This window comes from Canis aureus, chromosome 2 (genome assembly GCF_053574225.1).
Source record: "Canis aureus isolate CA01 chromosome 2, VMU_Caureus_v.1.0, whole genome shotgun sequence".
Taxonomy (NCBI): Eukaryota; Metazoa; Chordata; class Mammalia; order Carnivora; family Canidae; genus Canis; species Canis aureus.
Window position 1 is genome coordinate 13,161,896 of NC_135612.1, and position 26,694 is coordinate 13,188,589.

Here is a 26,694-nt window from a genome sequence, read left to right on the forward strand (position 1 = left end):
AACTATTATTTTATTAGCATATGCGTGTAGATAAATGTACACATCTGAACCACGATGTTTCTCAAAACTAGGAAGAAAGGAAGCCTAGATCAAAGTGTGTTTCTTAAGTTGTAACCCTTGGACTGCTGGCATTAGAATACTCGCAAGGGCTGACTGATCCATCTCAGGAATTGGTCCACCTTAGACCTACTCAGTCTGGGCCTCTGGCTGGACTGGGGCCTTAACTTCTGCAGTTGTGGCAACCCATTGAGACGTCTGCAGACATCTGCAGAGGACTACTGGCCTACCAGTGGTCTTCGACGGTTTTGCTTTTGTGTCCTATAAAATAATTTTGAAACACTTATGTATCTTCCCAACATTTGAAAAACTTAAATCTACATTCAAATCTTAAACCCTAAAATACTTAGATACTTTTAGTGGTTACAAATGATATGAATTTTGGCATGTTGTAAATACTGACATTTAAAATTCTAATATTACTTTTTAAAATATGTCCTGTGGAATATGAATGTCACAAAGATTTGATATCTCTCAAATTTATACTAAAAAGATGAACATGTTCTTTTCATTTTTTATTTTATTTTATTTTTTAAAAGGTGTTATTTATGTATTCATGAGAGACATAGAGAGGGGCAGAGACACAGGCAGAGGGAGAAGCAGGCTCCTCGCAGGGAGCCCGATGTGGAACTTGATCCTGGGACTCCAGGGTCACACCCTGTGATGAAGGCAGGTGCTAAACCGCTGAGCCACCCAGGCGTCCCTGTTCTTTTTAAATAGTTGGAAATTTCTCCTTCCTCACCACTTCACTTCCTCCCCAGATTTTTAACCTAATATAATGCATTTTATGATTGAAAGTCTTTACCCTACCATGATTTCCTGAAACAAAAATGTGCATATAAATGGAAATATAAATGAAAATTTAATTTCCAGTAACCATAAGGCTCAAATATTTAAAAGATCTTCTGGTTTGCACTATCATTATAATCATAATCAGTACACAATCGATCAAAACAACGGAAATATATTACAAATTTTGATGACTAAATTATTTAACATTATGCATCTATTAAGGAGATGAATGAATCTTATTATTCAGGCAATGCATTTGTGTGTGACTGTTACTAGAAGGAGTCAGGATTCAGCATGAATTTTATTCCTGTTTTGAATTATTTTTATGTAAGTGCAGAGGAACTTTGTTCACATAAGTTATTAGTGGAGAATGTAATGAGTTTTGTTCTTGTAATGTCACTCAATTCTTTGAACTCATTGCCATTCAGATGCCAAAAATCACCTAGCAATGTATCAGAAGTATTTTTAATTATCTAGTAGTTAGATTTTGCTTTAGTTTTATTGAAAGCAAAGATTTGGAAATCATTTTGAAATGAAAAAGGATTTGTTACCCAATCATTTGAGACATTCACTTTCTTAATATCAATAAAAATATTTCACCTTTCTCTTTATTTGCATCATGGAGGTCTTCTCAACCCCAGGAATTGCTTTACAGTAAGATTAGCCATGGAGAGAGTTTGGCTTTTTTTTTTTTTTTTTTGTAAAGTGAAAGAAAAGGTGGAAAGGAGATCCTGCATCACCTCTCTAACCCACAAGGGTGTTCTCAGATCATGTTTAGATAGGGTATGTTTGCAGCCTCCAGTTGAGGCTCTGGAAACTGTTTACTTGGGAGCCACCTCTCTGCCTGGGTGTCCCTTAGGTAGTCCTTGTATGTTCCCAAAGGCCTGTGGGTGGTAGCTGTGGGTGGTAGCTTTGTGTGGAGGTGTCTTATCTTTGTGAATGAAATCCACTTGTCAGGTTCAGGTGTTGCAAGGCATTGGCTCCTTGTTTTGGGGTGAATTCATAACAGACTGTAGTGTTTAAAAAGTCAGGGGTCTGCTGCTATCTCAAAGGATGACCATGATGACTACTATTTGAAAGGTCAAGCAACATTTTGGATTTGATCTCGAATGTCCAGACTCACGGGTTGGATTTTGGTCAATTGAAATCAGGCATATGTGGTCTTGGGTTTTTGCATGGGAATTAATGTAATGCTTAAAACTGAAAATGAAATCATTCAACCATCTTAAGTCAAGCATAAAATAATATAAGAAACATACTGGCCTTGAGGGAAAAAAAATCTCCTTTTGGAGATTCTGACCTACCTGTGGAGATTTGTGATAATAACAGTTAGGATAGGCTTTCCTTACTTGTGAGCCTTGCTACTGGTGGCTTTTGAAGTATTTATTCATGTTTCTACAACTGAATTTAACTCTCATAGTGCAATTTAAAACACAGTTATATAGGAAAAACACATCAGCGGTTCAACGCCTGCCTTCAGCCCAAGGTGTGATCCTGGAGTCCCGGGATGGAGTCCCACGTCAGGCTCCCGGCATGGAGTCTGCTTCTCCTTCTGCCTGTGTCTCTACCTCTCTCTCTCTCTCTATGTCTAACATGAATAAATAAATAAAACCTTTAAAAAAATAAAAAAATAAAATCATACTCACAGAGATAATAAATAACAAAATAATCAGCATTAATTTTTAAAGCATCTGCTATTACTTTGCATTATTAAATACAAATAAATTTTCTATACTTAGGGATATTCTATTTTATTGTTGTTGCTAAATGATACTTAATGGGAAATTTGGACCACAGGATTGGTATCTGAGACCAGCACTTGAACTTCTATCTGGCTTTCATTTGTGTTTTTCAAGATCTCTGTACCAATTCATGCATTTAATGGGACAGTGTCCTGTCCTCCACGTCCTCAGGGAATTTGACAAGTCCCTGAGGAACCCATCATGTGGCAAGAACCACTCAGCAAGCCTCAAAGCAGTTCCAAAGTGGCATGTGTCATAACCTACTCAGCAACTCCAATTATCCTTGAACCTTATGGGTCAGTCAATGTAAGGGTTTCACCTTTCTCAATAGGCGATGTCATAATTTTTACCTCAAGCCACAGTGTCATAGCGATACATTTTTCACTGACAGCAAAGCAATCTTTCAACCATCACTATACTCCTAATGGCCCTGTAGTACTCCTTAAGATCTGGGAGGATTCAACATATAGTATTTGCTAAAATAAAAAGTCCTGTTTCTACTGTTTCTAAACTGGTTGTATGCATAAGAGTTACATAGAGTCCTTCCACTGTTTTTTATTTTTAAAGATTTTATTTATTTATTTATTTGAGAAAGAGAGAGAGAGACAGCACACAAGTGGGGGGTGGGCAGAGGGAGAGGGAAAAGCAGACACCCCTCCTGAGCAGGGAGCCCAACACAAGGCTCGATCCCAGGATCCCAGGATCATGACCTGAGCTGAAGGCAGCTGCTTAACTCACTAAACCACCCAGGTTCCTCTGAGGTCTTTGTTTAAAATGTAAATTTATACTCCTTGAATCAGATCTTGATTTAGTAGGTCTGAAAAACTGCCTATTACTAGGTAATTATCATCTTGTATTTCTTGGGGTTGTCAACATTTGAATCTCATAACAAAAAATTAGATGGAAATGAATGTTCATCAGATGATTTATATAGTATGGGTTAAACACAACAATGATTAATAATAACAGTGAAATTAAAAAAAAAAAAAGTACTATTCCTTCACACAGCATCAAAGTCTTCCAGCACTCACTTCCCCAAGCCTGTTTCCATGTTGTTCCCTAAAGAGTGTCAGCAAATTGCAGCTCCCACTGATGTGGATTAATTTTATTTTGATTATGTTCCCAAGCCTTTCTTTTTCTTCTTTAGGTAATTCATTTTACTGTTAACCAGGCCAAATGTGAAACTTCTGGCTCAGTGGAAGTTTATATTGATCCAACCCAGGACTCCTCTTACCATGTCACAATTTAGCAACTAATTTAAAATTCCTCAAATTGGATATGGTCTGATAACTGTGTTGAAATGAAAGAAGGAATCAACATTTGATATGCTGCTCACTATGCACAGCACCCTTTACGGTTGGCATACTTATTTCCATTTCACAGATTACAAAATCCAGGTTAGAGAGCTGAATGAACTCCTAACAGACAGTAGCAGAGCGGGACTAGGAACCCAGCATGTTAACTGCAAATCCATGAGTTAAACATGTTGACAAACTGACACATGTGTTCTAGCAAAAAGAAAATTGATCTATCGAGGAAAGTTCTTGTGACAGTGAGGAAATGAAAAACATTTTTCTTTAATCAAACCTCACTTTATTTGTAGATGTAATTGAATTACTGAGGAACCAAAAATCCAATGATATTAACAACTTAGGGCAACTCTTTATTCATTCTGTGGAGTTATATCTAAGATTTCAAGTTAATGTGGGGAGTGTCCTACTTTGTTTACAAAGACAAAGGCAAATTTGTGTGGACAGGAAACACAGAAGATATATAGAAACTAGAAAAGGAAATTCAGGTCAATGAATACAGATTCATTGACTGTGTTCTTAGGCAAGGTGAGGTCAGGAGCCATGTGACTAAATTCTATTTATTTTGATGTATTCTCAGTCCCCAAAGTAGTGATCTATGAACAGTAGAATCTCAGTGAACCAATATTTTGAATTGACTTTATAACGTAGTACACATCTCCTGAGATATTAATGCATTTTCAGTCTTGTAAACTATGGTTTAGAGAAAGGAGCACTTACAGTCCTTGAGTAAAAATGGGAGAACTATAGAAGGTTAGAAATGGAAGGGCCTTAGGTATTATTTATACAGAAGAGTGGTTTCAAATTTTTTTTTTAAATTTGAGAAACTCCCTTTCTCAATCCACCAAGTTGATATCAGTAAACAAATATACACTGCCAAAAAAACTTTTTAAAAAAATTTGATTTATTTATTCATGAAAGAGACGGGGGTGGGGGGAGGGAGCAGAGACACAGGCAGAGGGAGAAGCAGGCCTCATGCAGGGAGCCCAACGTGGAACTCGATCCTGGGTCTCCAGGATCAAGCCCTGGGCCGAAGGAAGCGCCAAACTGCTGAGCCACCCGGGCTGCCCTCAAAATAACTTCTTAAATATTTATGTGATCAAGACACACAGGAGTGAATATGGTGTTTCTGTTGAAGCTTAGGATCCTGTGTTTTAGAGAAGCATCATAGAACGTGAAGAGATTGTCAGTTGGACAAAAGCAGTCCTTGAAATTGAATATTGCAATTGCTAGTTTTAGCTTCTGTCCAAGTATTTACTGGTTCAGGAGTCTATTGGCCTAAATGGAGCATGTGTTCAATTCAAGCAACATGCAACAGTATTTTTATCAAGAAACCTAAAACCTAAGATATTTGTAGCATCATTCTTCACTTGCACGCACAAAAAGTTATCTGTTACAGATAGCACATTTTCAGAATCTAAGTGCGTTTTACAAATCCTGTCCATTTTTATAAAGATGATATAGTTCTATGTGTAAAAATCGTAAAATGACACAGTTGGAAAGGACCTGGAAATAATTTCCTCAGATCCTTGAATTTTTATACATTCCACATTATAGAGGAAGACAGTAGGGATATTTGTGAAACAATCTGAACACAGCACCCTCCTCTATTTTTCCATTTTCATAGTTTTCTCAGCCTTTCACGGTTGTACTCACACCTGATTCTATTCAACTTTATCAAAAATTTCCCAAATAATCAGCTTTGTCTTCATGGATGCAACAACCTCCTTTTACCACCCATTTGTTTCACCACATTTCATTAACCTAAGTAACTACATTAAGGACACAATTGACATTGACAGGTTGGGAGCAAACACAACTGGCTCCTGGGCAGCATCTCCCTCAGCTGGGGGTGCACAGTTCTGGGGTACGCCAGGAGCTGAGTCCGCTGTGATATCTATCAGGCTGCATGCTTCCCTGATAGCGTGGAAGGAGGAATGAGAGCTTGGGAGGACAGAGAGCTTGAGTTCATCTAGTGAGTCAGTTTTTGTACCCAATTACTGTGAAATTGGTCTGTTAGGTGGACTCCAGTTTAAGCACACTTACTCGTCACCCATACTGTTGCTGAACGCTCAGACCCTGAAGAGCTAACTCTTCCCCATCTCTAGGATAAAATCACTGGCAGGCTCTCCTGCTGCCTCTGGTAATTTAGAGGTAAGAAAAAGGGAACACCTGGGTGGCTCAGCGGTTGGGCCTCTGACTAAGGCCCAGTGCGTGATCCTGGAGTCCTGGGATCGAGTCCCATACCAGGCTTCCCACATGGAGCCTGCTTCTCCCTCTGCCTAGGTCTCTGCCTCTCTCTGTGTGTCTCCCATGAATAAATAAATAAAATTTTTTTTTTAAAAAAGTTTTAATTACTTCTCTCTCAAAATATTCTAATTGCAATAATCATATAGAATAGTTTACTGTAAAAATAACTTTAAAAACCTGGAAACTCATCCAGAGTTATAGCTCTCTTCAACCTCAGCTTGATCCCATTCTAGGAGACCAATCTGCAGTGGGAAAAGAGGTGGGCATAGGCTAGCTTCTTCTCTGCGTCTACCCCTGCCAAGCCTAGATCCTGGAGGAAGTATTTGCAGCATTTCCCTGGACAGAAAAACGCTCTTCCAAGGACCAATGGTAGAGATAAAGACATCTTGGGCCACATCTAGCTGATGTGACTTGAGAGATGCTACGAGCTCGTACTTTGCACTGAGACCCCCGGGGACCGCATACCAGGGGGTACTGATAAACCTAGAAGGAAAGTTGCCATTGCACAAACTGCAGACTGGCCTTATAATCATAAAAGGAATGTACTCTTTGCTTTTCCAAAGTGCATTTGGGTGCTTAGGATATATTTGGAGGATCCAGAATGATTGTTTCTAAAGAGAACATGACTAATACGGCTGAAGCACCCTGCCCTATACCAGAGGCAACCATCACCTTGAATTTTATGTTTGTTGTTCTCTAGTTTTTAAGCTTGGGGATGCATATACTACATGTGTATAAATTCCTAAACAACATATGCTAGTTTTTTATCTATCTATCTATCTATCTATCTATCTATCTATCTATCTATCCATCCATCCATCCATCCATCTATCTATCTTTAAGTAGGCTCCACACCCAGTATGGAGCCCTGTGTGGAGCTTGAACTCCAGACCTTGGGATCAAGGCCTGAGCTGAGATCAAGAGTCAGAGGCTTAAAGGACTGCCTACCCATGCACCCCGAGGTTTTCGTTTACTTTAGCACTTTATTAGTATCACACAACATATAATCTTTTGCTGCATTATTTTGCTGAACATTCTATTTGTGAGATTTATCTATACTGATGCATTTAGCAATAGTTTGTTTTTGCTGCTCTATGCTGTGTTCGATTATATGAATATCTCATTTTGTTGATGAACATTTGGATTATTTCCAGTTATTAGTTATCACCACATTGCAGTGAATATTCTGTGTGTGTCTCCTGGTACATTTTGCTAGTTTCCTGAAGTTACATTCTTGGATGAGGGTGGGAGAGTTACAGGGTCTATATATCATCTTCCTTTCCAGAGTAAGTTTGAGGAATAGGATGATGTTATGAAAATCATTTCTTTTATCAGCTGCCAAATTGTCCTCTTTTCTCATGGCCTCCTTGAGCACCTTGAGCTAGCTGGCAGTCTGCATGGGCTCTTTCCTTTCAGGTTTATCCTTACTCCTGGAATGCTGTCTCCTAGGGTTTCACACCATGTGACACAGGGATTTCCAGGGTCCTCGCCTCTGGGTGGCCTGGGACTCAAATTTTTTCAAAGTGATCTCAAATGCATTCTTTTTTTTAGTTCTTTGAGGCATTTGGTAAGATTCCTTTTAAAAATGTTCAAGCTTTTTTAGTTGTCACTTGGAGAATTGGTCCAATTTACCTATTCTTTCACTCACAGAAGTAGCAATTCCACACTTTCAACGTTACTAGCTAGTGCCAATTTGCTGTCCAAAAGGGTTTATCTACTAAATAACAGTGAATAGCATGTCCACTGATGAGAGATATTTACTTTACCATGCGTACCATTTTGTACTCTTGGCCTTTCTTGCTCTGGGTATATATTACTTACTCAAAAATACATATAAAAATTATTAAAAATAGTAAGAGTGACTCATCATTAATTTGGAAGGCAGATGCCTTCAAGGACACTAAGCCACATGTTGTAATTTCTTAACCCTGCCTCCTAGTGTTTTCTTTAATTCAATATTGAGCTGATTATTATGTCAGCCAGGAAATTATTTTATAGATGACAATGTCTATATTCACAGAATCTAAAATGATTAGTGTCACTGGATTAGAATGGGTCCAAAGATCACAGTGATGAGAAGAATTCAATCAGGAAGTCTTAATGTATATCAGAGAAATGACTAGTTCATTTGTTGCTATGGGGAAAATGATGTTTTCAGTGCCTTTCCCATTATGAGCATTCTTAGATTTAGTAAAATTCAAAACAGGTCAGTATGCCAGGAGGCCTAGGCCTGTAGGATGCAATGTTGTAAATAAACTCAGATGAATTTTGGAAATCCGCTGTATTTTATTTAGTATATGAAAAAATAAGAATCTTTTATCAGGCCAATGATGTCTATATACATGTGTAAGTTTTTTTGGGTTGGACTTGTAGGGGACTTCAGTATTTGTTTAAAATCACAAAAAGGTAAGCTTGAAGTGTCATGAAGAAGAAAACTGTTAAGTTAATTCTGATTGCCAAGGAGTGAATAATTTCTTGACACCTTATTATTATGATTTTGAAGCTTATTGGCCTTCCCTCCCTCCCTCACGTGTCTAGAATTGCTAAAATATAACATGTTTAAAACTAGGACAGATACCCATTCATCTGGAATGATGTGAGAATGAGCTTTCTTCTCACACTGAAGGATGGTCCCCAAGGCCTCCCACACTCTCTTTACCCTGAGGATTCTATAATCTCCCAAAATTATGGGTCCACCACTATGTGTGTGGAGCAAAACTGCTTAATTGGAGGACCTGTCCATAATAAACTGTTTTTTGAAAATAAACTACTAATGCTATCAATTCTCATTTATTTAACTTTTCCTCTTAATACATATCTACCCAAGTAATATTTATAAGTGAAAATTTAATATTGGAAAAGACTGGCACCGAGTAAGTGCTCAATAAATGTTTGTATTATTATTACTAATATGCTTTTATACTGAATCTAGAGTCTTCTGTATTCTTAGTAATCCATTTACATTCAATAACTGAATTTCCTTTTTGAAATGTATCAATCTTTACTTTGTGGTCATAATTAAAATGTAATGATCTATTAAAGATTTATAAATTAGATAATCACAATAGATTGACAAAATACAACATCCTTTCATTATAAAAATCTTCAAATTGGATATAGAAGGAATATAACTCAACATAATAAAGGCCCCATATAACAAACTTACCTCATACTTAACAATGAAATTTGGTTAAAAGCTTTTTCTTTAAGATCAAAAAGAAGACAAAGGTGCCCACGCTCACCACTCTTATTTAACACAGTATTGGCTGTCCTACCTAGAGCAATTAGGCAAGATAAAGAAATTAAAGGCTTTCAAATCAGAAAGTAACACGGTCTGTTTTTGCAGATGATATGACCTTATCTATAGAATATATATAAAAATCCTAAAGACTTAACCAAAATGCTGTTGGAATTAGTCAATAAACTCAGTAATTTGCAGGAATAAAATCAATATACAGAAATCAGTTGCATTTCTATATGCTAACAACTGAATACCTGAAAAAGAAATTTTAGAAAATCCACTTGTAATAGCATCAAAAAGAAGAAAATATTTAGGAATAAATTTAATCAAAGAAGTGAAATCTGTAAACTGAAAACTGTTAAGACTTTGATGAACGTACAAGCAATTGAGGCAGACAGAAACAAATGGAAAGATATCCAAGTTCATGGATCAGAAGACTTAATATTATTAAAACATCCATACCACACAAAGCCATCCATGGGTTCAATGCAATCCTTATCAGAATTCCAATGCATTTTCACAGAAATAGACAAAACAATTCTAAAGTTTGTATGGAACCACAAAAGACTCCAGTAGCCAAAACCATCCTAAAAAAGGAGAATGAACAAAGAGCAAAAAGGGGAATCACACTTCCTGATGTCAAGCTATATTTCAAAGCTATAGTAACCAAAACAGTATGGTACTGGCATGAAAACAGAATGGAATGGAAGAGAATCAAGAGCCCAGAAATAAATAGAAAACAGAATGGAATGGAAGAGAATCAAGAGCCCAGAAATAAATCCCTGCATACATAGTCAAACTAATTTTTGACAAGGGAGCCAAGAATACTCAGAGGAAAGAGTCTCTAATCAATCATATGGGGAAAACCGGATAATCACATGCAGAGAAGTGAATTTGGACCTTGATCTTGCACCACTCACAAAAATGAATTTGAAGGAGATTAAAGACTTAAACATAAGACTGGAAGCCAGAAAACTCCCAGAAGAAAATATAAGGAAAAAAGCTCCTTAACTGGGCCTTGTCAATGATTTTTTGTGTATGACACCAAAAGCACAAGCAACAAAAGCAAAAATCAACAAATGGGGCTACATCAAAATAAAAAGCTTCTGCAGAGTGAAAGATACTAGTAGAATAAAAAGGCAGCGTATAGAATGGGAGAAAATATTTGCAATATATACATCTGCTAAGGGGTTAATATTCCAAAAAAGAAAAACAGAAAGGAACTTATACAACTCAACCACAAAAAAAGAGCAACAATAAAACCTGATTTAAAAATGAGCACAGGAACTGAATAGGCATTTTTCCAGAGAAGACAGACAGATGGCCAAGAGGTACATGAAAAGATGCTCACTATCACCAGGGAAATACAAATCAAAACCACAATGACATATTTTCCCATATCTATTAGAATGGCTGACATTTAAAGTCAAGAGAGAACAAGTGTTGACGAAGATGTGGAAAAAAGGAAATGCTTATGCACTGTTGGTGGGAATGGAAATTGGTGCAGCCACTAGAGAAAACAGTATAGAGTTTCCTCAAAATATTAAAAATAGAACTACTATATGATCCAGCAATCCCACTTCTTGGTATACATCCAAAGGAAATGAAAACAGCATATTGAAAAGATATCTGCATTTCCATGCTTGTTTCAGCATTATTCACAATAGCCAAGACATGGAAACAACCTAAACGCCTATCAATGGATGACTGGTAAAAAAAGTTGTGGTATATTCACACAATGGAATATTATTCAGCCACGAGAAAGAAGGAAATCCTGCCATTTGTGACAACGTGGACAGACTTTGAGGGCATTATCCTAAGTGAGAGAAGTTGGAGAAAAAGGCAAATACTGTATGATCTCACTTATATGTGGAATCTTAGAAAAATGAACTTGTAGATAGAGATAGTAGAATGGTGGTTACCAGTGGCTGGGGGTGTAGAAATTGGGGAAATGCTGGCCAAACTTGAACTTTCATGATAGTAAGTTCTGGGGATCTAATGCACAGCTTTGTACTCTAGTTAACATTATTGTCTTATGTACTTGAAAGTTGCTAAGAGACTACAAATCTGAAATGTTCTCACCACAAAAGAAGAAATGAGAATTGTGTGACATGATGAAGGTGGTAGCCACGGCTACGGTGGCGACATGCAATAAAAAAGTGTATCAAATCAACTCATTGTACACCTGAAACTTACACAAATGTGTATGTTATAAAATTTTTAAAAAGTATATGTTAATGATATCTCCACAATGAAAAAAGCCTATAAATCAAAGGCCTGACCCTGTAATAGATAGAAAATAAGAAGTAACCGGGGTTAGACGGTGATTATGTTTTCAATTTTTCTGTTCTTTCTGTGCTTAGTAGAAAATTTTGACTTTTTTTTTTTTTTTTTAATAAATGCCAAGAGAATTCTAGGCTTAAAGTTTAAAATAATTTACAAGATGAGTGTGGTTCGTTTCTCATAGGCCTCATTTATCCTGTAGCTTTAAATAGGTTAGCCTATGAATGAAAGTCTTACGTGGAAAAAAATTATGAAACCTAATAAATTTGACTTTAAAATGGCCCAGTGAGAAAAAGAACAGTCACTGCTTCAGAACCCATTACTCTTCTAGTACCTTCATGGGGTTTCAACCAGTACAGGGGTCTCAGTGTTCTTCAGATAAGCATTTGGGAACTTTCATTTTCTTTTTTATAGGACTGAGTGGCATGCAGGGGAAAGTGAGGTAGACGGGAAGCGCAAAATGGAAAGTACTATTACTATTTTAAGATTAAAAGCAGCCAATTTCAGAAAACGTTTTTGTATTTTAACTCCTTACACAGAGGGAAACATTTTTTTAAATAAATTTATTTTTTATTGGTGTTCAATTTGCCAACATATAGAATAACACCCAGTGCTCATCCCATCAAGTGCCCCCTCAGTGCCCGTCACCCAGTCACCCCCACCCCCCGCCCACCTTCCCTTCCACCACCCTTAGTTCGCTTCCCAGAGTTAGGAGTCTCTCATGTTCTGTCTCAGAGGGAAACATTTCAGTGTTATTTTTAACTTCTGACTCACAGTGCTACCTTTACAAGGGAGAGGAAACAACACGTGTCCCTTGTGGTCACGAATTAAAGGACTCACTAGAATTTCTCCAAGCCTCTGCACTTTTATCCATCTCTAGCTCCCTCTGCCTGTGCTTAACTAAACCCAAACAAGAACTCGGGGAAGAAAAAAAAAAAAAAGAACTCGGGGAAGATGCGGTTGGAAGGTGTGTACTAGAACTGGGGTTCCAGGGGTTGGGTCTCAGACCCCAGAACTGTTCATGTGATACTAAATGTCAACACCGTGACACACTCTGTTAATTGCATGCATGCTCCTCCCTTCTGCAACACTGCCTCATAAATACCGGGGGTATTTGAGCTTTGCAGTAAGAAAGGCAAGAGATTATTTTTAGAGCTGCACCCCTGCACCAGTAAATATACCAATAAACATTTCTATAACCAGTTTATTTCATCTTCAGGGAATAGTTTCCCCTACAGTTAGAGAAACTGACCCATCTCTAATGGCCAATTAATCTCAACTGAGGGTAAGGGGACATGGTGAGCTGGAGGTCCTTCTGGAGAAGAAAAACCACACATTGAAGGCAGAGGCCAGAAATTCAGGCTCTTTGAAAGGTCCAATGGGTAATAGGAGTCTAGGAATAGGAATATATGAGTTCCTACCTATAGGAATATAGGTAGTATATTGTGCTACCACAGTACAATGCAATGGTCAGGAAATGCTGTGCTGGCCAACTAGAGAATGGATAGCCCCAATTCATATGTTTAAAAAAAACAAAACAAAACATCCCACCATGCTGGCTAACCTGAGAGGCTACATTCACTCCATCAAGACACCCGTCTGGGATCATTCTGTTATTTTTATTTTTATTTTTATTTTTATTTTTATTTTTATTTTATTTTTTATTTTTTGTTATTTTTATTTATTCATTTATTTTTTTAAGTAACACAGGGCCTGAACTCATGAGATCAAGACCCTGAGATCATGACGTGAGCTAAGATCAAGAGTCGGACACTTAACCGAAGTCGGACGTTTAACCGACTGAGCCACCCAGGCACCCAGGATCATTCCTTTATTTTTTAAATTGAATTTAACTTACATTCAATTAATTAACATAATGCATTATTAGTTTCAGAGGTAGAGGTCAGCGATTCATCAGTCTTATATCACACCCAGTGCTCATTACATCACATGCCCTCCTTAATGCCCATCACCCAGTGACCCCATCCCCAGACCCCCCTACCCTCCAACGACCCTCACTTTGTTTCCTATGGTTATGAGTCTCTTGTGGCTTATCTCCCTCTCTGATTACATTTTGTTTTATTTTTCCCTCCCTTCCTCATGCTCCTCTGCTTTGTTCCTTAAATTCCACATACGAGTGAGATCATATGATAATGTTTTTCTCTGGAGGATCACTCTTTTATTTTTTTCTTTTAAGATTTGATTTATTTATTTATGAGAGACACACAGAGAGAGGCAGAGACACAGGCAGAGGGAGAAGCAGGTTCCACGCAGGGAGCCTGATGTGGGACTCGATCCCAGGTCTCCAGGATCAGGCCCTGGGTTGAAGGTGGCGCTAAACCGCTGAGCCACCCAGGCTGCCCAGGATCATCCTTTTAAAGAAGTCCTATGTAAACAGGATTAAAAGGAACAGGGTTTATCACTTATTTCTTTTGCTTGCCTGAGTAGATATTCAAAATAAGTAAAGCTTAGGGAAAGGCCAGCCCTGTGAATAGACAAGAGTAATGAACAACTTCTTTGAAGCTTCCTAAAGTTCTCTCTTCCCCACCTAAAATGTCACTGGCAAGTCACTAGGCTCAGGGCAGAGGACTGGAGGGAAGAGCAGGGAAGGATGTCACTTCCTCACAGTAGCTTCAAGGGCCCACGTGTGAGTTTGGCAGACGCTCAGCTATAATGTCATGGGAAAGTCATGGGAAAGGCGAAAAGCTGTCAGGTTTTTGTGGAGCAAACGCATTTCAAAAGAAATTAAAATGTCTGGCCAGCCAGGAACACTGACAGCTCGGAGGCCAGGGAGCGAGGGACAGCCAGGTGTCTGGTGGTGGCCAATGAGTGACACATCACGTAACTAAACTAATGTTATTGAGTGTCTGGTCTGTGTTATGTACCGTGTTTGGTGCTGGGGACACAAAGATAAATAAGCTACGGAGCCACCCGTCAGGTGAGACAGACTTGTAGCTGACTACAAAATTCTATCAACTCTGTGACTCACATTTTTTCATATCTAAACATCTTCAAAATTGATGGCATCTCACAATGTTGTTGGCAGTAGTTTTCTCCCCCCCCTTCTACATTGGTACATAAAATAATTGCATTTGTTACAACAGAAGAAATATAATAAATAGATTGTGACATATTGCTACCGAATAGGAAAAACAGTAGTTAAAATGTATAGATTACAGTGAACTCTTGAAAGCTTTTAATCAGGGGAATCACATGTGAAATCTCTGCGTCCCTTCCTCCCTTCCTCTTGCTTGCTCCTTCTCCTCTTACTCAATAACCTTTCGGAGCACATTCTCTGGGCCTTGTTCTCTGTTCCATCCCAGGGATTCAATGGTGAAAAAGAGACATAACCATTAATCAACGGAGTCTAATTGACGTTTATAGAATACTTCATCTAACGGTAGCAGGATTACGTGTTCTGCAGCTCACATGGAACATTTGCAAAGACAGACCACCGTCTGGACCATAAAACATGCTTTACCCAATTTAAAAGAATAAAGATCATACAAAATATGTGTTCAGACTATAATGGAATCAAACTAGAAATTTATAATAGAAAGATGGCCAGAAATCCCAAGGTATCTAAAGACCAAATAACACACTTTGAAATAACATGTAAGTCCAAGAAGATGTTTCAAAAGAAATTAAAAGGTACTTTGAACTAAAGGAAAGTGAACATTTCTCTTTTCTTTATTTTTTTTTAATTTTTATTTATTTATGATGGCCACAGAGAGAGAGAGAGAGAGAGAGGCAGAGACACAGGCAGAGGGAGAAGCAGGCTCCATGCTCCGGGAGCCCGACGTGGGATTCGATCCCGGGTCTCCAGGATCGCCCTGGGCCAAAGGCAGGCGCCAAACCACTGCGCCACCCAGGGATCCCTTCTCTTTTCTTTAAAAGCTGGGATCTCCCTGCCAGCAATGACAGAGCTAGGGCAGGATTGGGTTGAGAGTGATGTTGGGAAATTAGAGAGAGAGTTGACTGTGCAACTACTCTGGTTTCTCAGAGGGCTAGATTCCGCTGGTACCTATATCTCCTCTTGCCCTGCAGAGAGACACACAGAGAGAGAGAGAGACAGAGAGAGAGAGAGACGGAGAGAGAGAGAGAGACACACAAAGAGAGAGAGAGACGGAGAGAGAGAGCAGGGACATCTGAGAGTTAGAAGAACAGGAGTCAGCTAGGAGAAGCAGGGGCTAGGGGAACTCAGGCAGCTAGAAGAGTTCATCGCAAGGGGGTGAGGCTGGAAGCGCATTAGAAAAACGAAAAGCCTAGTGTGGCTGAAGCGCACAGAGGAGGGTGGGAAATGAGGCTCTTGAGGGTTTGGGTGGAGGAAAGGACAATACACCATGGGGTGGGGGGCAGGAGGTGGATCTCATTAAATAGGGGGAAAAGAAACAGGGAAAGGCCTTAGCAGCTCACACAGCAACCACAGTCTGGCTTCCCTCCTTAAAGTGGGTCACCTCCCCATCTGGGTTGGGGCGGGGTGGTGGGTGAGACAAGAGCCCTGAGAAAAGGTTAGATGTTACTAGAGATTCAAATGGGAAGACAGACCTGTATTTGTAGTCTCACCTGGTGCAGGTAAGTTCCATTGAGGCTTACTGCCCTCGGGATGCTGGGTCCGGGCCTAATGTTCCAGGTAGGATATAGGCAGTGCCAAGAAGGACTCTTCAAGGGAAGAGTCTCCAGGAAATGGTCTGCTGGAGTGAGAAATTCACAGAGTACATTCACCTACATTCACCTGCCTGGTCTGGGGAGTCTGGGAAAAGAAAGCTTCCACAAGCAGCCATCAGTTTTTGTATAGGAGCTCCTGTCCAGGGCAAGGTGCTTCAGGATAGGAACTGGAGTCCCATCCTCTTGGAGGAAATTAGGAAGGTGGGATTTTCTGTCTAAGGACACAGATTTACTGAAGGAAGAAAGTAAAAGAAAATTAACATATTAATTTGTGTGTTTTCCTCCCCATGTTGTTGAATCCTCCATCTCAAGCAGGTAACTGAGTTTTTAATTTCCCTCTTTTAGGGTCATTGGTGTGCCATAAAGCAGAACTTGCTTGAAAGCAACATCTGACTGTGCTAAGCGCTGAATATTTTAGTGACTCAATGGGGGTGGAGGCAAGGGTAAATGGCAAGAGGAATTTTTATTTTTTTTTTTAGGACCTTATTTATTTATTTGACAGAGCGAGCATAAGCAGGAGGAGTGGCAGGCAGAGGGAGAGGGAGAAGTAGGCTCCCCCCCTGAGCAGGGAGCCCAACGTGGGGTTTGATCCAAGGACTCTGGGATCCTGACCTGAGCCAAAGGTAGATGCTTAACCAGCTGAGCCACCCAGGTGCCCTGCAAGAAGAATTTTTAAATTCCCATCCTAGGTCAAAAGGTGAAGGTATATACATCCCAAAGATAGAAGGAGCAAGTATACCCCTAGGTAACAATGTTACTGAGGGGGCCCCAAGATCTCAGAGAGGCTGGGCACATGCTGCATTTAGGAAGGGTGAAGCCTAGGGCCAAAGCTGTGTCTGAACCAGCAAGGCTTGCAGGCAGCAGATCCCCTGAACTTGGAGCCGAGAGAGTATCTCCATGGTAACCAGTAGGAACCTAAGACCAGGCTGCTTAAGACCCTGGGATATTTTGGCAGCGCTTAAGACCTTGGGACCATGGTTGTGCCCTGGGGGAACGGTGAAGTGAAGCCAAAAATAAGTGAGACTGGATATCCCAACCATCTTGTGGGATAGAATCTTAGGGTAGAATTTGTTAATTTTTTTTAAGATTTTATTTATTTATTCATGACACATACACACACACATACACACACACAGAGGCAGAGACACAGGCAGAGGGAGAAGCAGGCTCCATGCAGGGAACCCAATGGGGGACTCGATCCTGGGTCTCCAGGTTCACACCCTGGGCTGAAGGTGGCACTAAACCGCTGAGCCACCCGGGCTGCCCAGAATTTGTTAATTTAAAATTTTTTTTTTAAATGTGTTAAATTGTGCACACTTGAGTGAGACACTAAGATTCTTGTCCATTTGAAGGGGACAACTTTGCCTGCTGCGTGGAATGCGTTATAAGGAGGCAAGCGCAGAATTGAGGAAAAATGGAAGGCTGCTGTAGTATCTAGGCAAGAAATAGTGTGGCCCAGGATTAGGGTGATGCGAGTGGACATTGGGGGAGTGGTAAGGTAGGAAGTGGTGTCAACATTTTTTGGGACCTGTGATGGATAATCTCCTAAGGTGACCCTTGATACCTGCCTTCCTATGTGATTCCCTACCCAAAAGTATGGGCAAGACCTGCCACTTGCTTCTAACTAATACAGCAAAAGTGATGGGATGTATATGATTATGTGATTGTGTTACTTAAGGTTGTAAATCTCAGCGTGATTGAGTTACTCCCTCCCTTGCTGGCCTTAAGAAGGCTGATGGCCACGCTGGAGGACCCTACATAGTAAAGAACTGCAGGTGGTCTCTGGGAGATGAGAGGGTAGACTTTAGTCAACAGCTCCAAGAAACCGACAAACTCAGTCCTATAAACTATTTGGAACTGAATTCCACCAATACCCTGAATGAACTTGGAAGTGGATCCTTCCTTAGTCAAGCCTTAGATGAAACCACAGTCCTGGATGACATCTTTTTTTTTAAAGGGGGGTGGTTTGGGGAGGGGCAGAGAGAGAATGCCAAGCAGAGCTCAGAGCCCAACATGGGGCTCAATCCCAAAACCCCGAGATCATACCCTTTGCCGAAATCAAGAGTGAGATGCTTAACTGATGAGCCACCCAAGTGCCCCTTGGATGACATCTTAATTGCCCGGTGAGACCCTCAGTAGGGGACCCAAACAGGCTATGTCTGTAAACCAGACCTACAGAAACTGTGAGGCGGTAAATGTGTGTTGTTTCCAGCAACAAATTTGTTACATAGCATCGTACAGCGTGATGCCTTGTTCTCGAGAGCACCTGTCTCTACCCACAGGCAAATCTAAAGGCCTACATGAGAAATCATTACCTTCTATTCACACACTTTCTCAATTTGTCTCTCTGGCTGCATCTAGCTGTAGTCTCCTTCTTGGGGCCCAGTTTTTGGATTTCTGTTTGGCACTAGTTGGAATAATACCTTCCCTGGACCTTATTTAGGTTTCTGAGCCCATGCTTTTGCTGGACAATGGTTTTGATTCTGCTTCCCTAAACCTTCCTCCCACCCCCGCTCCCTACACCCTCTCCCCTCTTTTTTTTCTCTTTTAAATATTTTATTTATTTATTTATGAGAGACACAGAGAGAGAGAGAGGCAGAGACACAGGCAGAGAGAGAGGGAGAAGTGGGCTCCATGCAGGGAGCCCAATGCAGGACTCAATCCTGGGACTCCAGGATTATACCCTGGGCCAAAGGCAGGCACCAAACCATTGAGCTACCCAGGGATTCCGGCCCCCTCCCCCCTTTTTTTCCTCTTTTAAAGATTTTTATTTATTTGAGGGAGACAGAGAGAGAGAGTAGGGGAAGGGAGAGAGAGAAGAATCCTCAAGCAGACTACCCATTGAGTGCAGAGCCCCAACTCAGGCTTCATCTCATGACCTTGAGATCATGACTTGATCCAAAACCAAGAGCCAGATGTTTAACTGACTGTACCGCCCAGGTGCCCCTAGGATGGTAGCTTGGACAGATGCCAGTATAGAAACCAGATTGAAGAAGAGGAAGTTGGGCAGCCCGGGTGGCTCAGCAGTTTAGCGCTGCCTTTGGCCCAGGGCCTGATCCTGGAGACCCGGGATCGAGTCCCACGTCAGGCTCCTTGCATGGGGCCTGCTTCTCCTTCTGCCTGTGTCTCTGCCTCTCTCTCCCTGTGTCTCTCATGAATAAATAAATAAAATCTTAAAAAAAAATAAAAGAGGAAGTTAGAAGTCAAAGTACTAGTTAAGAGATGACTGGAGGCAATAGGAATGAAGAGGAAGAGAAAGATTCAAGACACCCTTTGGAAGTAATATTGATAAACCCTGGTAAAGTTGAGGGGTAAAGGAACAAAGGTCCTAGATGATGATGGCTTATAGCTCCGGTGACTAGATTGATGTCAAGCTCTTAGCCCTCACTGAACCCTTTTAAACCAAAACGGCACACAGGTAAACCTTCACTATGAGAGATTTGAAAAGAAGGAGCTCTTCATCTCTAGATTCATCCTGGTTCCACCACTAATCTGGCTCAGTCACTTCCTACCTATATATCCCAGCAGTTACTTAACTTACAGAGTCTCTGGGGTTTTGTTTGTTTGTTTGTTTTCTGGAAATAATAATGGAACATACCCTAGAGTATTGTTGAGGATTAAATGACCCACTTCACATAGAGTGTTTGGCACAGTACTCGCCACATAGGAAATGCTCAAAATATACCAATTTTTATTACTGAGATGTGCTCTCTTTGGCTCCTCGTGCTTTTACCAGTTTCAGATTTCCTACTGCTTTGTCTTCTCCCCTCTGAACTATACGTTTCATCTCCTAGTTTTCACAGAACTCCTAGATTTAGCTTTTTCTTGCTTTGGCTTTGGTACTTATCTAGGTGTACGACATGACCACCAGTACCTGGTCATAGGTAAGGAATCCTTCTGCCCCTTTCTTCACCTCATGTTTCTGCTGGGTACATGTGATCAGAGGCCTAGGCCTGCTTTTCTTCTAGATCTGCCGACAGAGAAATCTGTAGAGCAGATTTTTGCAAGGCTTTTGCAGGACTGCAATTTTAAATACACTTGAGTACATATTTTCTCTTGTAAAATACATTTTAAAATTTTGGGAGCACTTCAAGCTCCTGAGTGAAATTTTAGAAATGCAGCCTCAATTTTCTTTTTTTGTTTTTAGATTTTTTTATTACAACAGGATTGGATTGGGGTGGGGATTCTGTGTGGGGCTGGTCCACTCAAGGGCCCCTTGGCTCCTTCTCTCACATCAGTTCATTGTAATTCTAATTCATGCTCCAGGGAAATTACCAACTATTCAAATTCTAGATATCAAGTCCCCCCCATAGTCAAAACTGAATATTAAATCCATGGCTGATGAAAATCTATTACATGCTCACTTTTTTGATGATGTCCTGGAAGGCAACGGTATCATTCACACAATATCAGAATACTGTGCACACAGAAGGCACGCAGTGTTTTGAAAGATGGATGTCAATCCTCAGAACTCATCCCTGATTTAAACCATCTTTGAGAGTGATTATTTCATGTGCCATATTTCCTTTTTGTTTGTTTGTTTGTTTGTTTTTCATGTGCCATATTTCTAAATGCTGATCTGATGATCTGATCTGGTCTTGCAATGCCTGAAAAGACAGATTCTGGGGCAGGGTTTTTGCCTTTCAAACTTAGAGTATTAACTGAGCTTTGAAGAAACTAACTTCAAGGCAAGTAAAAGAAATACACCTGAATGTTAGTGGTAGGAAAAGATTTTGATTCAACTTTTTCCCTCTGTCTCTCTCTGTCTCTGTCTCTCTCTCTCACACACACACTTACAAAGCCTGACCCCTTACAAAGCCTGACCCCTTCCTGTTGTCACAGTACTCTTCTTTTGGCTGCTTCCCACTGCCAGGGAAATTTCTGGGGCTCTCCAGACTACACAGCAGACAAGTGTAGAGTGAAGACATCGGCGATTGTGCTGCGGCAGCTTTATCAAGGAGCCTGTCAAAAATGCAGTTGTTCTTAGGGGCTGCTTATCTGAAATTGAGTGACATTATCAAAATGACTTCAATCCAGTTGGTTGATCAGAAATGCAGTTCAGGTTTAGGCTTCCTTGAAATTTAGGTCAGTCAACTTCAAACAATGTATGGGAAGCTAAGGGCGGAAAAAAAAAAAAATCCCACGTTTCCCATGGGACACGAAGGACATTATCTTCTATCAAGTGACTCATAGAGCTAGTGGGTTATAAAATTGAGACTGTGATTTGTTCTCTCTCTTAAAATTGCATGCAGTTGATAGCCAATTCAATCAGTCTTAATCCAAGAGGGATGGTTTATTGGAAGGATGCTGGGGGGCCTGGAAGAAGTAGCCTTCCAGAGGAGCCAGCTTCAAGCCTGAGGGTGAAATCAGAACATTTGCACAACAAAGGGAGCTCTTTTTTTTTTTTTTTTTTAGATTTTTTATTTATTCATGAGGGACACAGAGAGAAAGAGAGAGAGAGGCAGAGAGACAAGCAGGCTCCATGCTGGGAGCCTGACGTGGGACTTGATCCCAGGGCTCCAGGATCACACCCTGGGCTGAAGGCAGTGGTAAACCGCTAAGTCACCCGGGCTGCCCAACAAGGGAGCTCTTAAACTCTGCCTCTTATTTCTTTTTTTCTCCTTTTTGGTGTGGGTTTCATGTTCTTAGGCCCTGCCCCACAGTGGGAATTTGGACGCTAACTCTAAGGCCACAAAGAGGAATTAAAAAAAAGAGGCTTCCCTGCCAGCACCAGCCAGTATAATGCTGGGCAAGGCCACTGACTGGCCTGGCTTTTGTCCTGTGCCAATCCTTGGAGACAGGGAAGCTGAAGCTTCCTGGAAGCTTGACTCCAGGAAGAACTGCATTTTTTTGCTCCTTTTCCTGCTTCTCTCCTTGCTAGGACCTGCACCCCCACTTTTACACATGCCTTACTGTACAGTTAAGGTACGTCCTCCCCGTGTAAAGGTCAAGGAATTAATGATTTTTTTTTTTTTTTGAGTCTTCCAGCACAAAAGAGAATATCTACGGAGTGACCAGTTGAGGTCATCCTGTATGTTCTCCAGACACGTTGGCGCCAGGACCCTGGGCTCTAGGGCAGGAGTGACTTAGGGACCATGCTTGAGCACTGGTCCTTTTTTTTTTTTTTTTTTTTAAAGATTTTATTTATTTATTCATGAGAGAGAGAGAGAGGGAGGGGGAGAAAAGCAGAGGCACAGGCAAAGGGAGAAGCAAGCTCCATGCAGGGAGCTCAATGTGGGATTCGATCCTGGGGTCTCCAGGATCACGCCCTGGGCTGAGGGCGGTGCTAAACCCCTGAGCCACCCAGGCTGCCCTACTGGTCCTTGTTTTGATCAGTTCCTGGCTGCCTGAGACCAGACCACAATTCTCAATAAAACCCCCAGACCCCAAGCAAAGATGAGACTCAGTCTCCTTTCCGAGTTTCCCAGATGTTGTCTGTATCTCTACTCTGTCTAGATTTTCAGTAAACTCTGCTCTCACTTCCCCTTGACTTCTGGTTTGTTTCTATCCTGCATGAAGTCAAGGATGGTCTTGGCTGGTCCGCAGGCCCCCTTCTGGGTTCTCAGACCCAGCCAGCCTGTGTGTCACTGGTACCAATCACTGTGGCCAGAGAAAGGGGTTGCTGAGTGCAGCCTAGACTGAGATTGAGGCATGTGGCTATGCGTTTATGAGGAGGGGAAGCACACCTGCTGAACAGACAAAAGGTGGGAGAAAAGCCCCTAGAGACACTCAAACATAATAAACCATAACTTGATGCTTAGTAATGTGTTTAAGTCACAGAGGTAAAAATATTCATCACACTCCCAAGTGCCCCATGCCTCTCATAAGTTAGATTTACAATCAATATCCCATTTTTTTTAATCCATAAAGACATTCCAAATTACTTGAGATCTCCTTACGATGGTTTTTCTTTTCTATTTGCCCAGTTTCAATACAGCTTAATATTTACGGTGAACATTGTGATTGGCTTACTCAGCACATCTTCCAACCTCGTTTCAGAATTCCTCACTCCGCTGGAGAGTCTGGAAAGCAAATCCATCCCCTAGATCTCCTCGCTCCTAGGTTCTGGGTGTGCATTAGGCTCTGCCAAACAAAAGCACCGGTAAAAGAGTTGAATTTGAAACTGGGTTTTAAGTAGGGAGAGAAACCCAGCTTGAGATACTCATTTTGCTGGACGCTAACATCATGACACGGTTCTGAAGCCAGCACCTGTGCTAGCAGTTGCCCAATTTAGCAGATGGCTTCCGAGTTTGTGGCAAGAGAACTAGTTTCAATGGTGGCCAAGTTCTACATTAGGGCCTTGGAATTTTGTTTTTGGAAGCTCCCCCTAGCGTGTGTTCTTTAAACCTTCCCGATGATTATGTAAGTCACGTAAAAGCCTGCAATAAATCCTTTTTTAATTAAACAGCTTGAATGGATTCTGTTCTCTGTGATCGAACCTTCACTGATACGACATAGAAATGAGTCTTTAAAACGTCACTGGTCATCTTGGTGGTTTTATTTTTCTTTTCCATCTTTTTAATTACATGCATACTGAACACGACGTGGGGTTGTTGGCATTATTTATCGCTTTCAGTGAACAGGTGAATCGGAGAGTGATCACAGTCCCCGCAACATAGTTTGTCAGCTTCTTAGGGGACACCTGCTATTAAGCAGTGTGCCTGGGTTGGAGATCTTCCATCCGCCCCTCCAGATCCACAAAGCATGCATGAGTTTACAGGACAAGAAGTTCTCATCGGAGCAGACTGGATCACTCGCAGACATGTGGAGGCCTTGGAGGCTGCAGCTACCTGCTGAGCCCCTGCCACAATCGCAAATGAAAAACAATCACCTAATCCCAAAGCCCATTTCTTATTGGAATAGAATGAAAACGCTTACCTAGATCTCACCCTGTTAGGGGCTGGGGACGGAATGCTAATTCTATATTACAAAATACCCTTGACTGGAGAGATTCCCCAGAACAAAATACATTTTGTTATTTTTCAAAAGGAACATAAAATTGAGAAACAATGGTTGAGAAATACGGTACCAGCGTCTTGGAACCAAAGGGAAGGAGGTTAGGAAAGAAATGAGAGGGGAAAGGCTGAGGACAGTAGGGAAAAGGTCCCAGACGGGTTGGTCCCACTCACCAACTTGTAGCATTTGGTCAATATGAAAGCTTGAGGTTTCCTGTCCTGTTACTTCATTTACCCTCAGTTGTTCAAAGCTGGGCTCTTCTGGACGTTTCATCCAGTCTCAACGTTCTAAGGGGAGCGTAGAAATGGTCATTTGATGTGAGAAAGCAAAGGAGGCGTTTTATTTTTTATTTTTTATTTTTTTTAATTTTATTTATTTATGATAGTCACAGAGAGAGAGAGAGGCAGAGACACAGGCAGAGGGAGAAGCAGGCTCCATGCACCGGGAGCCCGACGTGGGACTCGATCCCGGGTCTCCAGGATCGCGCCCTGGGCCAAAGGCAGGCGCCAAACCGCTGCGCCACCCAGGGATCCCAAAGGAGGCGTTTTAATTATTTATTTTAGATTTTATTTATTCCCGAGAGACGGGGGGGGGGGGGGGCAGAGACACAGGCAGAGGGAGAAGCGGGCTCCATGCGGGGAGCCCAACGTGGGACTCGATCCCGGGACCCCGCGGTCACCCCCTGAGCCTAAGGCAGGCGCTCAACCCCGGGGCCACCCAGGGGCCCCCAGAGCAGCCGTTTTAATGTGGAAAGCAGCAAATGTTCGCGGCCCGAGTGCCCCTGGGCCGTGGGGGCAGTCCCGGGGGGGGCTACCTGTAATCCCCCTCCTGCCGGAGGCGTGTCCCCGAAACCCCGAGGCTTGAGCGCTTCGCCCCGTGGTCCGGGTTCCGGGCCTGGCGGAGGCCGAGCCTGCCCAGCGCCGAGCGGGGGCGCCGCGACCTCGGTCCCGCCCGGGCCACCTGCGGGGCTCCGCGCCTCCGGGGCTGTCCCGGCGGGGGTCGGTCGGGGCGCCCTGCCAGCTCCGCCTCCTCCGGGGCGCCCTCTCCGCTTTCGCTTTCTGTTCCCGGGTCGGGGAGGCGGGCGCGGCGGCGCGAGGGCCAGCGGGGCAGCGGCGGGCCCCCAGGTACGGCGGGTGCGACCCCGGGGCCCCGCCGGCCCCCCGACCCCCGGCCGCGCTGCGGGGCTCGAGAGGGGCTCGAGAGGGGCTCGGCGCCGGCCACCTGCTGGTGCCCGCGGGGGCGGCCGGGGAGCCGGGGCGCGCGGCGGAGGCGAGCGAGGCGCGGAGGGCTGGGCTGGGCGGGCCTGGGGGGCTGGGGGGGGCCTGGGGGGCTGGGGGGGGCCTGGGGGGCTGGAGGGGCCGTGGGACCTGGGCCCGAGTCCGCAGGGACGCGGGGGGCGGCCGGGGGGCGGGGGCGCGGGGGCGCAGGGTCAGCGCGCCTCTTCCCGGCAGGCGGGAGCGGCCCCCTCCGAGCGCCTCGCCGCTGGTTTCCCCCCCACCCCGGCTTCCTCTCCCGCCCTCCGGCTACCCCCCTGGTCCCCCAAGCCCCACCCTCGGCCCCTCCGGCTCCTCCCCAGGCCCCCCCACCTCCCCAGCCCCCCCCCCCGGCTCCTCCCCCAACCCCCCCTGAGGCCCCCCCTTGGCTCCCCCGGCTCCTCCCCAGGCCCCTCCACCTCCCCAGCCCCCCACCCCGGCTCCTCCCCCGACCCCTCCTCAGGCCCTCCCCTCGGCTCCCCCGGCTCCTCCCCAGGCCCCCTCCACCTCCCCAGGCCCGCCCTCCGCTCCACCCTAGGCCCCCCGGCTCCTCCCCACTCCTCCGCAGGCACCCCCCTCGGCTTCCCTGGCTCCTCCCCAGGCCCCCCCCACCTCCCCAGCCCCCCCCGGCTCCTCCCCCGACCCCTCCGCAGGCCCCCCTCCGCTTCACCCCAGGCCCCCCCCCGGCTCCTCCCCCGAACCCCTCCCCAGGCCCCCCCACCTCCCCAGCCCCTCCCGCTCCACCCCAGCCCACCCCCGGCTCCTCCCCCGACCCCTCCCCAGGCCCCCCTCGGCTCCCCCCGGCTCCTCCCCAGGTCCCCCCCCACCTCCCAGCCCCCTCCCAGTCCACCCCAGCGCCCCCCGGCTCCTCCACGGGCCGCCCCACCGCTCCTTCCTCGGCACCCCCCGCCCCGTCCCTCCCCAGCCGCCCCCCCCTCCCCCCTCTACCCCTCCGCAGGCCCCCCCACCTCCCCAGCCCCTCCCGCTCCACCCCAGCCCCCCCCCCCCGGCTCCTCCCCCGGCTCCTCCCCCGGCCGCCCCACCGCTCCCTCCTCGGACCCCCCCCCCCGTCCCTCCCCAGCCGCCCCCCCCCGCTCCCCCCTCGGCCCCCTCCTCCCTCTGGCCCCACCCCCGGCCTCCGC

At 43.7% G+C, this 26,694-nt stretch overlaps 1 protein-coding gene and 1 long non-coding RNA gene across 5 annotated transcripts in view; one reads left to right on the forward strand and one right to left on the reverse strand.

Moving 5' to 3' along the window:
* LOC144292923 (uncharacterized) overlaps positions 1-25,537 on the reverse strand; it is a 35,901-nt gene extending 10,364 nt beyond the window's left edge. Inside the window, exons 1-4 of one of the 3 annotated variants that reach the window (XR_013360333.1) lie at positions 25,114-25,537; positions 24,473-24,586; positions 23,316-23,426; positions 20,015-21,305 (exon numbers count right to left, since the gene is read on the reverse strand). This is a non-coding gene — a long non-coding RNA (uncharacterized LOC144292923). Of the gene's footprint in view, positions 1-20,014; positions 21,306-23,315; positions 23,427-23,819; positions 24,145-24,472; positions 24,587-25,113 lie in introns of those variants that run through there. The other 2 variants (XR_013360331.1, XR_013360332.1) reach the window with 2 other exon arrangements.
* Positions 25,305-26,694, forward strand: part of ERAP1 (endoplasmic reticulum aminopeptidase 1) — a 42,598-nt gene continuing 41,208 nt past the window's right edge. The window contains exon 1 of one of the 2 annotated variants that reach the window (XM_077863763.1): positions 25,305-25,423. The gene's annotated coding sequence lies outside the window, so the exon portion shown is untranslated. The remainder of the gene's footprint in view (positions 25,424-26,694) is intronic. The other variant, XM_077863750.1, reaches the window with a different exon arrangement.